Here is a 14967-nt window from a genome sequence, read left to right as displayed (position 1 = left end):
GTGAACGGTACCATTTGCGTACACACACAAAAGAGACAACAAAAAACAACAACGGTCACAGGGGATAAAAAAAAAATGAAAGCCGTTTACAACGTGACCTTGTGGGAGTCACGTGACCTTGGGGCGTCACGTGACGTCGGGCGGTCACGTGACGATACCGATGACGTCATCAGTAGCGTCACTGATGACGCCATCAGTGATGATGATGACGATGCGGATGCCGGTGACGTCATTAGTGACGTCACTGATGACGTCATCAGTGACGATGACGATGCGGATGCCGGTTACGTCATCAGTGACGTCACTGATGACGTCATCAGTGGCTATGACGTCAACGGGGGTCGCGTGACCTCGGGGGGTATCCCCAGGTCACGTGACCCCAGGGGGGGTCACTTGACCTGGGTAACCATCGTGACCCTCGTGAGGGTAACCCTAGTAACCCTTGTGAGGGCAACTCTCGTGACCCTCGTGAGGGTAACTCTCATGACCCTCGTGAGGGTAACTCTCGTGACCCTCGTGAGGTTAACTCTCATAACCCTCGTGACCCTCGTGAGGGTAACCCTCGTGAAGGTTACCCTCACGAGGGTTACTAACCCTCGTAACCCGCGTGAGGGTTACGAGGGTAAGTAACCCTCGTGAGGGTCACGAGGGTTATGAGAGTTACCCTCACGAGGGTAACCTAACCCTCGTAACCCTTTTGAGGGTTACGAGGGTTAGTAACCCTCGTGAAGGTTACCCTCACGAGGGTTACTAACCCTCGTAACCCTCAAAAGGGTTACCTTCACGAGGGTTACCCTCACGAGGGTTACTAACCCTCGTAACCCTCGTGAGGGTTACAAGGGTAAGTAACCCTCGTGAGGGTAACCCTTGTGAAGGTAACCCTTCTGAGGGTAAAAACCCTCGTAACCCTCGTGAGGGTTACGAGGGTAAGTAACCCTCGTAACCCTCACGAGGGTTACGAGGGTTGCGGTTACGCCGACGCCGACGCCGACGGCGACGCCGCTCAAGCCGGGAACGGGCCCCTAAGAGCTGCGCTCTAAAAAGGAACAAATAACCCACAACATTAATAACCTTATACCCGTGCCACACGGGCAACTCGAATGCCATTTACAACGAATGACATTTGAACGATCGGCCAATCAGCGCGCGACACTCCGAGCGTGGGGCGTTCCATGCGCGACAGATCGCCAGCCGATTCGTCAGTCACACGAATGTCATTCGTTGTAAATGGCATTCGAGTTGCCCGTGTGGCACGGGCATAATATAGGGAGTATTCACTGGCGGCCATAGCTGTGTGCGCGACTGCTGAGCGCGTGCTGACGGCGTGCTTCCACAGTTCTTTCGCCGCGTGCATTCCGCTCTAAACATCGCCCTCAAATATGGTAAGGTATAGGGTTGAAGTATAGGGTATAGGGTATAAGGTATAGGGTCTTGTCTTGTCGCGCTATTTTAAACCAAGGTGCTCATCAACTAAGTAGCCAAAACACACCTTTTTAGCAAGAAAAGGAAAGGAAGCAGGCCGAGTGGAGACTGTGGGAGGAAGGAATGCAGGAAAAATCGGCTTGAACTATGTATAGGGCACGAAAACAGAAAATAAGGAAAGAAGATTGGTATGATAATCCACGAGGGAGTTCGTTGTTGTTTGGGTCTCGGACGGGAGTATTGAGAACTAGTACATATCGGGCGAAGTATGAATAAATGAATAGGCGGAGTATCGTATGCCGAGGGGAAGATAAGACAACACGTGGTATTGAAGTGCACGAAACTTTCTCCTCGCGATGGTTACAACCAGGTACGAAGCACCCTCCCAAAGTGCAAGTCCGCAAACAAAATTTGGGAGCCCAACCGATAGCCTGAAGTGCTTTTCTCACGGGTGCATTGCGATCTTTTAGCAGACGGTCATCTCGACCGACGCCCGGACTTTCGATAAACCATATCTTGCATCGCACCCCACTATTAATTCTTATAAATGTCTGAAACCCATTATATTTCAAACAAATGCAATATCAGAATATCGTCTTTATTCACACCCTTCAAACGACGGCGGAGGTTTGGCCGGCCGGTGTGTGGTAGACGGCACACTTCTTGCATTCGTCGTCTGCTGCAGGCATCTTGAGGACCGTAAATATTTCAGAAACAAGCGACTACCGGCACACTTCTGTCGAAACATACATTCAAGCTTTCTGTATCTGTGATTTTCAGAAGTTTAAATCCTACTCCTGATTTTTGAACAGTCGGATTTCCGTAGCGAAACCTAGCCACATGTATTTGCTCATAACAACGACGATAGCAACGATTTGTTTGGACCCATGACGTCACACTTCCGCAGTCGATACCCGGTCAGAGCGTCGAACCGAAATTTTTATCGGTTTGGTTCGGGTTCACGGCTTTCGGTTCAGTTCCGGAATTTAGCGGTTCAAACCGGTTTGAACCGGTTTGAACCGCTAAATTGAAAATATATTTTCCGCGTTGTTTTGGTTGATCAATGGGAGAAGCGGACAGAGACAGGGCGTGCACGAGACGCAGATAGAAAGCTTCACGTGCTTTCTTGCGATGGGTGTAATTTTCTGTAGTTCAGCTGGCTTCACTAAACCTGCTCTCTTGGCCAACCAGAAGCTAAAAATAACCCCGTAAGGGGGCGGGGGGGGGGGGGGGGGTAGCGAGAAACGCTTTTAATAAGTGTGTAACAGTTAAATGGAGTAACTCTTCATGCTTGAAAACATAGCGCATGTGATGTTTCGGTTGTGATCATGCAAAAAGGTATAAGAACTGAATCCGCCGCTCAAACCCACTTTTGCTCGGTCGGAGTCTGATCGCTCGGACGGTATGCATTCCCGGCCCTCGGTGCCTAGCGTACGGATCACGTCGATCGTTCTCCTAGATTTTGATTTTGCATGACCATAACCGAAAAATCACGCGTACCATATTTTCGATCACCGAGACTTACGCCACCGCACTTATTAAATTTGCTTCTCGCGACCACCGCCAGGGTATCATTCGTGGCTTCTGGCTGGCCACATTCGAATCTGTGAAGACGTTCTGGAACACGCCAAGCCCGCTCTCGGCCAATGGTGCCTCCTCATTTACCTCCTATACTTCCCAATGAATGGCCAAACGCTTTCTATATACGGCTGTGGGTAATTAACGTATAGCGGCGTTGCAGTAGTTGGTATGCATAATGGTGCTGTCGTGCAGTCTCTCGTAACGATCAGTCTTTATTTTCTGCTCATCGGTGTGGTGAAGTGCCCAAGATTGGCACAGGCGCCGACACAAAAGCTGCGTCTTGGGTTGGGGTGCCAGACGTGCGCACAATGATTGGGGAGGGGAGATGCCTCCTTCGGATGTTCAGATTGAGAATATTAGCCAGATCCACAAGAGATTCTGCGGTGATGGTTTATTTTTTTACCGGGTGGTTTAGATGATAGCAGATATGGATGTTACTGTCCGTCAGATTGCATTTCGTTCTTACCGCAGGCTTTGTTCAAATTAGCCACGCTTGTACGTAGTTGAACTACTCTACTCAAGTAACTGTAGTTTAACTACTTTTCTGAATAGTTTAGTAACTTTCAATTACATTCATATTTTGATTATTAGTAGTTTACTGTAATTACTTTCTTTCCGAGTAACTTCAACTCAAACTACAAATTACTTTCGAATCGTAGCGGTAGGTCTGCTGATCAACAAACATTCCCGCGCAAAAAGAGGTAAGATGTTAGAAGATCAGCTGATATTTGCTAAGAGTGTTGGTGGTGTAGGCGCGGGTGTCCGAAACCCCCTAAAATTTTCACGAGCAACCCACTGCTACAACCCTACTACGAGGCGCGGGGAACGGACAGGCATGTTGCACGTGAGGCCGAGTAGCTGCGGAGTTAGCGCCGGAGTCTGGCGTTTCTTTGTGTCCCGATGCTCAAGGATACTTGGCGCATTTGAAGAAAGGGCTTGTCGCCGCTTCTCCCCAGGATGAAACGTTGTGCGTCCTTCGGAAGGAGAGGGAAAAAGCCTCTTCGAACGAACTTCCGGACAAAATCTAAGCCGCATTAAGCATAAGGAGGAAGAGTTGAATTTAGGTCTCCTACAGGGTTCTTTAATATGACCACTTGGCAAAAAAGTCGGCGAGGAATTCGACCGCCATTGGACGGCGCCAAGCTCAAGTGCGGCGCCGGTCGATCGGGATTTCGCGCCAACTCTTCCGCCAAGTGTCCAGAGGAGAGCCCCAGCACAACATGATCTAGACTGTGCTCGCTTGAGCGCGTGCATTCTTGTACTAGGAATTCCTGAACTGGAGATTTCGGAAACTGCATGGGATATTTCTATAAGCGCGTAAACCGAAACCCACCCAGGGGTTGAAGAAGACAAATGGAAATAGAATGAGATCAAGAAAACTCCCCGGTTCAACTCGTGGATTTGGTTATACTGTTGATGGGCTTTTAAAAATACCAACATCAGTGCAGGGGCGGATCCAGACCTCCATTTTAGGGGTGTCGGTTTCTCGGTGTAAAACGGCCGGGGGGGGGGAGTGTTTATATTTTTTGTGGAGTTATCGTTTTTACTAAACTCTGATAACATAACATACATCTTGAGAGCTTTTGTATCTGTTTACCTGTCGGGGATGAACTCTTTGAATTAAAACCTTTCGGGTGACCACGCTAGAGGTAAGTATCTAGAAAATTGTGGAAAACTCGGCTGTTCTTTGAGATTAAGCTTGGCATAGTAAAAACATGGTTTTAAAACATACTTTTTATTGTCGCCGGTTGCTTCAATGGAGCGAGTACGTTGCAAACAAGCGACAACAATGGCCCGGCGGCTTCGATGCTGCTCGCGGCGTCAAAACACTGTTGACGCAGCGAGCGAAACGAACGCTGCCAGGCAAGTTCGTCGGTTGTTCGCCGTATATTTGGAATGCCCAGAGCGCAGCACATGCGGCATTGCCAACCCAAACTCGTGTTTTCACGTGTTCTGGATGCAACTCGAGAGAACGACAGCGAATAATTGTTGAATATTTTTGAAAGCATGTTGCAGTTCGGCAACTATAACTTTTAAACTTAGACAAGACCTTCAATCAGTAATGGATCCTTCCAAATTATATTCAATTGCACTTCGTCTGGATATTTTCTGTATGAAAGGAACACTTACTTGTTTCTGGGTAGTTAGCTCATTCGTCAGGGATCGAGAGGGCAGGTGCAGAGATATGATGGGGCAGAGCGGTTGTCCGGTCGGCGAATCTCAACTGGGCTAAAGGCCGATCACGACTGCAGCATGGATGTTTGGGAGTCGGTGTTCACTCGAACGGGCGAAGGCACTGTCTATTTATTTTATGTATAGTCGCATCTTTGAAAGGGCTCGTTTTCCCCAAGTCCCTACGTAGGGAATTTGAAGCCGCATGTTAAGTTTGTAAAAATCCTGCTTATTAGTTAAGGTGATTTTTGTTAGGAAAGTTTATCTTTCCGGAGTTGCGTCGGCATTGTTTTTTTTAGCTTTCTATGTTTGTGTCGGTGGGGCCAGAGCGGCTGCGATGCGGGAGCGGTTCCCCCCGCGGTCGTTAAGAAGCGTCTCGGGTTTCGGAAGCCCGCTCGGACCGGGAGCGGGACAGCCCGCGCTTGGCGAGGCTTGTAGCTTTTAGCCGAATGTGCCTGTACATAGAGGTTTTTGCCGCTTAGTATCAAATTGTCGCTTTTTACCCGTTGTAATAATTTAGCTGTTGGAGCCAGCCCGTCTGCGTAAAATGCAGGGGTGGATTCTAGAAAGAATTTGGATTTGGCCGTTGGAAGTGCTAGGCTGACAGCTTGTCGACCATTGGAGAACAGTGTACCACGTGGGAGTGGTGAAATTTTAAGGGATTGGTTGGACCCTGAGGGGAAAGGAGGCCCCTACGAGGCTACAAAACGATCCCCGAGAGGGATTCTGGAGGATTGGCTTCGATTCGATTTTGGGAGACTGGGAACAAAAGTACGGGGTTTAATTTTGGGATTTTAACTCACTGTTGAGTTGTTTTGTTTCATAATAAACGTGGCCACACTGGCCACCGTAAAGTCAACCAACGTCGCAATGTGTTCAGCGGGATCGAACCACTTTTAGTTTTTCTTTATTATCAACTTCCCGGGGGCTGTCATCGGGCGAGCACCAACATCGGTCGTCACCATCCGGACCAGGACGCGCCCACCCCCAGCGAGAAAGTTGACTGGCGCAGCCGACAGGATCCCGCTGACTTCCTGCGACAGGCTGCGAGAAGAACGCCACAACGTCAGCTGAGGGTGAGCCCCGCCAACATCTGAGTGAGAAGACGGAGGCAATAGCCTGTTGCGTTGTGTGCGGCGGACGGAGCGGCATCCCAGCGAGAGGCTCCGGGAGTCAAGGGACTCAAGGAGAACGCCACGACGTCAGCTGATGGTGAGCCCCGTCAATATCTGCGCGAGAAGGCGGCTGCAATAGCCTGTTGCGTCGTGTGCGGCGGACGGAGCGGCATCCCAGCGAGAGGCTCCGGGAGTCAAAGTACTCAAGAACACCGCGACGTCAGCTGATGGTGAGCCCCGTCAATATCTGCGTGAGAAGGCGGCGGCAATAGCCTGTTGTGTCGTGTGCGGCGGACGGAGCGGCATCCCAGCGAGAGGCTCCGGGAGTCAAGGGACTCAAGGAGAACGCCACGACGTCAGCTGATGGTGAGCCCCGTCAATATCTGCGCGAGAAGGCGGCTGCAATAGCCTGTTGCGTTGTGTGCGGCGGACGGAGCGGCATCCCAGCGAGAGGCTCCGGGAGTCAAGGGACTCAAGGAGAACGCCACGACGTCAGCTGATGGTGAGCCCCGTCAATATCTGCGCGAGAAGGCGGCTGCAATAGCCTGTTGCGTTGTGTGCGGCGGACGGAGCGGCATCCCAGCGAGAGGCTCCGGGAGTCAAAGAACTCAAGAACACCGCGACGTCAGCTGATGGTGAGCCCCGTCAATATCTGCGTGAGAAGGCGGCGGCAATAGCCTGTTGTGTCGTGTGCGGCGGACGGAGCGGCATCCCAGCGAGAGGCTCCGGGAGTCAAGGGACTCAAGGAGAACGCCACGACGTCAGCTGATGGTGAGCCTCGCCAACATCTGAGTGAGAAGACGGAGGCAATAGCCTGTTGCGTTGTGTGCGGCGGACGGAGCGGCATCCCAGCGAGAGGCTCCGGGAGTCAAGGGACTCAAGGAGAACGCCACGACGTCAGCTGATGGTGAGCCCCGTCAATATCTGCGCGAGAAGGCGGCTGCAATAGCCTGTTGCGTCGTGTGCGGCGGACGGAGCGGCATCCCAGCGAGAGGCTCCGGGAGTCAAAGAACTCAAGAACACCGCGACGTCAGCTGATGGTGAGCCCCGTCAATATCTGCGTGAGAAGGCGGCGGCAATAGCCTGTTGTGTCGTGTGCGGCGGACGGAGCGGCATCCCAGCGAGAGGCTCCGGGAGTCAAGGGACTCAAGGAGAACGCCACGACGTCAGCTGATGGTGAGCCCCGTCAATATCTGCGCGAGAAGGCGGCTGCAATAGCCTGTTGCGTCGTGTGCGGCGGACGGAGCGGCATCCCAGCGAGAGGCTCCGGGAGTCAAGGGACTCAAGGAGAACGCCACGACGTCAGCTGATGGTGAGCCCCGTCAATATCTGCGCGAGAAGGCGGCTGCAATAGCCTGTTGCGTCGTGTGCGGCGGACGGAGCGGCATCCCAGCGAGAGGCTCCGGGAGTCAAGGGACTCAAGGAGAACGCCACGACGTCAGCTGATGGTGAGCCCCGTCAATATCTGCGCGAGAAGGCGGCTGCAATAGCCTGTTGCGTCGTGTGCGGCGGACGGAGCGGCATCCCAGCGAGAGGCTCCGGGAGTCAAGGGACTCAAGGAGAACGCCACGACGTCAGCTGATGGTGAGCCCCGTCAATATCTGCGCGAGAAGGCGGCTGCAATAGCCTGTTGCGTTGTGTGCGGCGGACGGAGCGGCATCCCAGCGAGAGGCTCCGGGAGTCAAGGGACTCAAGGAGAACGCCACGACGTCAGCTGATGGTGAGCCCCGTCAATATCTGCGCGAGAAGGCGGCTGCAATAGCCTGTTGCGTCGTGTGCGGCGGACGGAGCGGCATCCCAGCGAGAGGCTCCGGGAGTCAAGGGACTCAAGGAGAACGCCACGACGTCAGCTGATGGTGAGCCCCGTCAATATCTGCGCGAGAAGGCGGCTGCAATAGCCTGTTGCGTTGTGTGCGGCGGATGGAGCGGCATCCCAGCGAGAGGCTCCGGGAGTCAAGGGACTCAAGGAGAACGCCACGACGTCAGCTGATGGTGAGCCCCGTCAATATCTGCGCGAGAAGGCGGCTGCAATAGCCTGTTGCGTTGTGTGCGGCGGATGGAGCGGCATCCCAGCGAGAGGCTCCGGGAGTCAAGGGACTCAAGGAGAACGCCACGACGTCAGCTGATGGTGAGCCCCGTCAATATCTGCGCGAGAAGGCGGCTGCAATAGCCTGTTGCGTCGTGTGCGGCGGACGGAGCGGCATCCCAGCGAGAGGCTCCGGGAGTCAAGGGACTCAAGGAGAACGCCACGACGTCAGCTGATGGTGAGCCCCGTCAATATCTGCGCGAGAAGGCGGCTGCAATAGCCTGTTGCGTTGTGTGCGGCGGACGGAGCGGCATCCCAGCGAGAGGCTCCGGGAGTCAAGGGACTCAAGGAGAACGCCACGACGTCAGCTGATGGTGAGCCCCGTCAATATCTGCGCGAGAAGGCGGCTGCAATAGCCTGTTGCGTCGTGTGCGGCGGACGGAGCGGCATCCCAGCGAGAGGCTCCGGGAGTCAAGGGACTCAAGGAGAACGCCACGACGTCAGCTGATGGTGAGCCCCGTCAATATCTGCGCGAGAAGGCGGCTGCAATAGCCTGTTGCGTCGTGTGCGGCGGACGGAGCGGCATCCCAGCGAGAGGCTCCGGGAGTCAAGGGACTCAAGGAGAACGCCACGACGTCAGCTGATGGTGAGCCCCGTCAATATCTGCGCGAGAAGGCGGCTGCAATAGCCTGTTGCGTTGTGTGCGGCGGATGGAGCGGCATCCCAGCGAGAGGCTCCGGGAGTCAAGGGACTCAAGGAGAACGCCACGACGTCAGCTGATGGTGAGCCCCGTCAATATCTGCGCGAGAAGGCGGCTGCAATAGCCTGTTGCGTTGTGTGCGGCGGATGGAGCGGCATCCCAGCGAGAGGCTCCGGGAGTCAAGGGACTCAAGGAGAACGCCACGACGTCAGCTGATGGTGAGCCCCGTCAATATCTGCGCGAGAAGGCGGCTGCAATAGCCTGTTGCGTCGTGTGCGGCGGACGGAGCGGCATCCCAGCGAGAGGCTCCGGGAGTCAAGGGACTCAAGGAGAACGCCACGACGTCAGCTGATGGTGAGCCCCGTCAATATCTGCGCGAGAAGGCGGCTGCAATAGCCTGTTGCGTCGTGTGCGGCGGACGGAGCGGCATCCCAGCGAGAGGCTCCGGGAGTCAAGGGACTCAAGGAGAACGCCACGACGTCAGCTGATGGTGAGCCCCGTCAATATCTGCGCGAGAAGGCGGCTGCAATAGCCTGTTGCGTCGTGTGCGGCGGACGGAGCGGCATCCCAGCGAGAGGCTCCGGGAGTCAAGGGACTCAAGGAGAACGCCACGACGTCAGCTGATGGTGAGCCCCGTCAATATCTGCGCGAGAAGGCGGCTGCAATAGCCTGTTGCGTCGTGTGCGGCGGACGGAGCGGCATCCCAGCGAGAGGCTCCGGGAGTCAAAGTACTCAAGAACACCGCGACGTCAGCTGATGGTGAGCCCCGTCAATATCTGCGTGAGAAGGCGGCGGCAATAGCCTGTTGTGTCGTGTGCGGCGGACGGAGCGGCATCCCAGCGAGAGGCTCCGGGAGTCAAGGGACTCAAGGAGAACGCCACGACGTCAGCTGATGGTGAGCCCCGTCAATATCTGCGCGAGAAGGCGGCTGCAATAGCCTGTTGCGTCGTGTGCGGCGGACGGAGCGGCATCCCAGCGAGAGGCTCCGGGAGTCAAAGTACTCAAGAACACCGCGACGTCAGCTGATGGTGAGCCCCGTCAATATCTGCGCGAGAAGGCGGCTGCAATAGCCTGTTGCGTCGTGTGCGGCGGACGGAGCGGCATCCCAGCGAGAGGCTCCGGGAGTCAAAGTACTCAAGAACACCGCGACGTCAGCTGATGGTGAGCCCCGTCAATATCTGCGCGAGAAGGCGGCTGCAATAGCCTGTTGCGTCGTGTGCGGCGGACGGAGCGGCATCCCAGCGAGAGGCTCCGGAAGTCAAGGGACTCAAGAGGAACGCCACGACGTCAGCTGATGGTGAGCCCCGTCAATATCTGCGCGAGAAGGCGGCTGCAATAGCCTGTTGCGTCGTGTGCGGCGGACGGAGCGGCATCCCAGCGAGAGGCTCCGGAAGTCAAGGGACTCAAGGAGAACGCCACGACGTCAGCTGATGGTGAGCCCCGTCAATATCTGCGCGAGAAGGCGGCTGCAATAGCCTGTTGCGTCGTGTGCGGCGGACGGAGCGGCATCCCAGCGAGAGGCTCCGGGAGTCAAAGTACTCAAGAACACCGCGACGTCAGCTGATGGTGAGCCCCGTCAATATCTGCGCGAGAAGGCGGCTGCAATAGCCTGTTGCGTCGTGTGCGGCGGACGGAGCGGCATCCCAGCGAGAGGCTCCGGGAGTCAAAGTACTCAAGAACACCGCGACGTCAGCTGATGGTGAGCCCCGTCAATATCTGCGTGAGAAGGCGGCGGCAATAGCCTGTTGCGTCGTGTGCGGCGGACGGAGCGGCATCCCAGCGAGAGGCTCCGGGAGTCAAGGGACTCAAGGAGAACGCCACGACGTCAGCTGATGGTGAGCCCCGTCAATATCTGCGCGAGAAGGCGGCTGCAATAGCCTGTTGCGTCGTGTGCGGCGGACGGAGCGGCATCCCAGCGAGAGGCTCCGGGAGTCAAAGTACTCAAGAACACCGCGACGTCAGCTGATGGTGAGCCCCGTCAATATCTGCGCGAGAAGGCGGCTGCAATAGCCTGTTGCGTCGTGTGCGGCGGACGGAGCGGCATCCCAGCGAGAGGCTCCGGAAGTCAAGGGACTCAAGAGGAACGCCACGACGTCAGCTGATGGTGAGCCCCGTCACCATCTGCGTGAGAAGGCGGCGGCAATAGCCTGTTGCGTCGTGTGCGGCGGACGGAGCGGCATCCCAGCGAGAGGCTCCGGGAGTCAAGGGACTCAAAAGGAACGCCACGACGTCAGCTGATGGTGAGCCCCGTCAACATCTGCGTGAGAAGACGGCAGCAATAGCCTGTTGCGTCGTGTGCGGCGGACGGAGCGGCATCCCAGCGAGAGGCTCCGGGAGTCAAGGAACTCAAGAAGGACGCCACGACGTCAGCTGATGGTGAGCCCCGCCAATATCTGCGTGAGAAGATGGCGGCAATAGCCTGTTGCGTTGTGAGCGGTGGACGGAGCGACATCCAAGTGAGAGGCTCCGGGAGTGAAGGACTCGAGAGCGGCGGAAGGCGGCAACACAAGGGAGCCACAGAGACGCCCCGGGGAAATGTGACGGCACGGCAGGACCTTCGTTCCCAGGTAAGACCCAGGGTTGTTTCCTCCGAGGCTCACAATGTCCAAGGGCACAATATCAGGGGCTAAGGGCGGTTCTTCTGGGGCGGAGGACGGAGTAGGTAGCAGGTCGGCAGCTATAGCGCTTGAAATTCTTAGACTCCAACGCGAAATTAAGGAAGTAAAGCTGGCCCAGATTCAGGCGATGAGAAAGTGGAGTTCGAAGGACCCGACAAAAATGAGAGAGCTCGCGAAAGAACCCCGCGCCGTCCTCGCGCCGATGCCGGAGTTTGCAGCCGTCGCTCCGGCATGTTTTAGGAGCGCTGAGACTGAAATGAGTCCGGAGAAAGACCGCGAGGAGAATGCATGCGGCGATGACTGCGGCGGTCGCGAAGTGAAAATTGAGAGGAGAGCTGGCGCCGACGAGGCAGAGGCACTAGCCGGTGATCTGGTGGCAAAGGGAGGCGAGGGCGGGAGCGATGGTGATGGCACCGACTCCGCTACCGGCACCCTATCGTCACCGAAGGTCAGGCCGGTGGTACATCGTAGGGTGACGATCAGGAAGAAGGCTGCGTCGAGCGCCGACGAGGCAGAGGCGCTCGCCGGTGATCCGGTGGCGAAGGGAGGCGAGAGTGGAAGCGATGCTGATAGCACCGACTCCGCTACCGGCACCGTGTCGTCACCGAAGGTCAGGCCGGCGGTACATCGTAGGGTGACGATCAGGAAGAAGGCTGCGTCGAGCGACTCCGGAAGGAGGAGTTCGGACGCAAGGAGCTGCGGGGGTGGCAAGCGCCAAATGGGCACCGGAAAGAAGGGGAAGCCACTCCGGCCAGTGGCCAGAGCTCGCACGCGAGGACGGCAGACGTTCAGTTTGAGCTCGGGTTCAACGGGTGTCGTGGAAGTGACCTACTGCGCGCCGCCTCAGGCAGTTCTCAGAACGTCTCCGATGGCAACGAGCTGGACGACAAGACGGCCAAGATTAGGAGGGTAGCTAGCAAGGCTACTGTAGTTTTGTTTCGCCTTTAGGCTACATTTATTTCACTGCCCTCCCGATTAACTTTCCGTTTGCTTTTCGGTCGGACTTTCAGTATTTTATATTCTACGTAATATTTTTGGTGCGTAGTCTTTATTCTCCGCGGGAGAAGTTTGTCGGTCCTCACGTATATTTTGAGACGTGCAGGTCGAGGCTCGAAAGAGCACAGGGAAAGTGCTGGCGGAGACGCTGAGAGTTATCTGTGGATTGCTTTCTTGGAGCACTTTGCATTTTTTTTAGTCGTATAGTTTTTGTTTTATTTTGAATGTTCATTTTGACTAGTGCGAACTTTATCAGGAACAGAGTGCCTAGCGATGTCTGCACCCCTACTGTAGAGCTTTAAGATTTGCGGGTTTAAATATACCTATATGGACATTGTGGAATCTGGAATGTACGACTCTGGGTCTTGCTCTGTGCTGTGTGTCTGCGAAGTTACGAACAGTGGGACTGATGTTGCGCGAACAACAAGTGTACTTGTAACATTCTTGGTGGGGAGGTGTTAAGTTTAAAAATCCTGCTTATTAGTTAAGGTGATTTTTGTTAGGAAAGTTTATCTTTCCAGAGTTGCGTCGGCATTGTTTTTTTTTAGCTTTCTATGTTCGTGTCGGCGGGGCCAGAGCGGCCGCGACGCGGGAGCGGTTCCCCCCCGCGGTCGTTAAGAAGCGTCTCGGGTTTCGGAAGCCTGCTCGGACCGGGAGCGGGACAGCCCGCGCTTGGAGAGGCTTGTAGCTTTTAGCCGAATGTGCCTGTACATAGAGGTTTTTGCCGCTTAGTATCAAATTGTCGCTTTTTACCCGTTGTAATAATTTAGCTGTTGGCGCCAGCCCGTCTGCGTAAAATGCAGGGGTGGATTCTAGAAAGAATTTGGATTTGGCCGTTGGAAGTGCTAGGCTGACAGCTTGTCGACCATTGGAGAACAGTGTACCACGTGGGAGCGGTGAAAATTGAAGGGATTGGTTGGACCCTAAGGGGAAAGGAGGCCCCTACAAGGCTACAAAAGGATCCCCGAGAGGGATTCTGGAGGATTGGCTTCGATTCGATTTTGGGAGACTGGGAACAAAAGAACGGGGTTTAATTTTGGGATTTTAACTCACTGTTGAGTTGTTTTGTTTCGTAATAAACGTGGCCACACTGGCCACCGTAAAGTCAACCAACGCCGCAATGTGTTCAGCGGGATCGAACAACTTTTAGTCTTTTTTTTATTATCAACTTCCCGGGGGCTGTCATCGGGCGAGCACCGTCATCGGTCGTCACCATCCGGACCAGGACGCGCCCATCCCCATACCACCAGGTCCAGGCCCTCCCTCGGAAAGTTGACTCCGCAGTTGCAAACCAGCAAGCCCCGCCTCCGTTCCGTTCGACACACACATATTCGCTCCTGCAAAGCCGCGCAAAAGCTCTGCCGTCAATCCACAGAAGCCGCGTTTAAAGGCCCGTTCACACTCTTGCGACCGAGTACGACTGAGAGCGACTTCTTAGGACCGGATGCGAGGCAGCGGAGCTGGTCCTAAGAGATCGCAAGAGGCTTAAAAACCGGTCTGGTCTCTCTCGGTCGTACTCGGTTGCAAGAGTGTGGACGGGCCTTAACTCGAAAAGTAAAGACGGCGCCAAGGGGAGACAAGGGGTAGCGGGCGCCTCTCCTAAAATATGTCCCGCTACCCTAAGTTGAAACGGCATTGTATACAAATAAATGCCTACGGCGTCGGCTTGAGGACCCCGTGTAAGCCTCGTACCGCTTATCTTTCTTTTATTAGCTTCCCACCACGAGAAGTCGCACCGCAGGCAGTATGAAGCCCATTAGAGGAAACTAGGGTGCCTACATGAAAGCGGAGCGGCGGAAACATGTAGGCACCCTAGAGGAAACATCTCCCCCTTCTGGCGCTCGTCGGCTTCTTTCTGTATTCCGTGCTGCGGCGCTGATCCTCAGTGAGGGATGGAGGTGAGGACGAAAGCGGGCTTATGCTTAAGCCAAGGTCGTGGGGAAGTCCGGAGCGTCTTCAGGAGAAGCTCAGACCCAGACTACACTGTATCCAGAGCATTTGCTTCCTCTCTCAGTTGAGAAGAAAAGCAATTGGTCACCTGCTGGTTGTACAAGCTGCACCCCCCCCCCCCCCCTGGAACGTCTCATCGTGGTACGTCCCCTCCGCACTTCCCTTGGCAATGAGCACACCGTGCCAATAAGATACCTTTAGTGAGCCCGTGGGCGACAGCATCTAGAAGCAATCCAATAAAGACATGCCAAAAGACAAGCCCAGAACCACGACGAACCCATCAAAGGAAAAGTGGTGAAAAGGCGGCCGCTAGAGAGGAAGGCTGCTTGGCGTCTGCGTTTGGGAGCTTTCAGGCACAAATTTTTCGCAGGCAACCTCCAAAGAGAC

The sequence above is a fragment of the Ixodes scapularis genome, unplaced genomic scaffold (assembly GCF_016920785.2).
Source record: "Ixodes scapularis isolate PalLabHiFi unplaced genomic scaffold, ASM1692078v2 PGA_scaffold0__279_contigs__length_252992795, whole genome shotgun sequence".
In the NCBI taxonomy this organism is placed as follows: domain Eukaryota; kingdom Metazoa; phylum Arthropoda; class Arachnida; order Ixodida; family Ixodidae; genus Ixodes; species Ixodes scapularis.
This window is presented reverse-complemented; position numbering follows the sequence as displayed.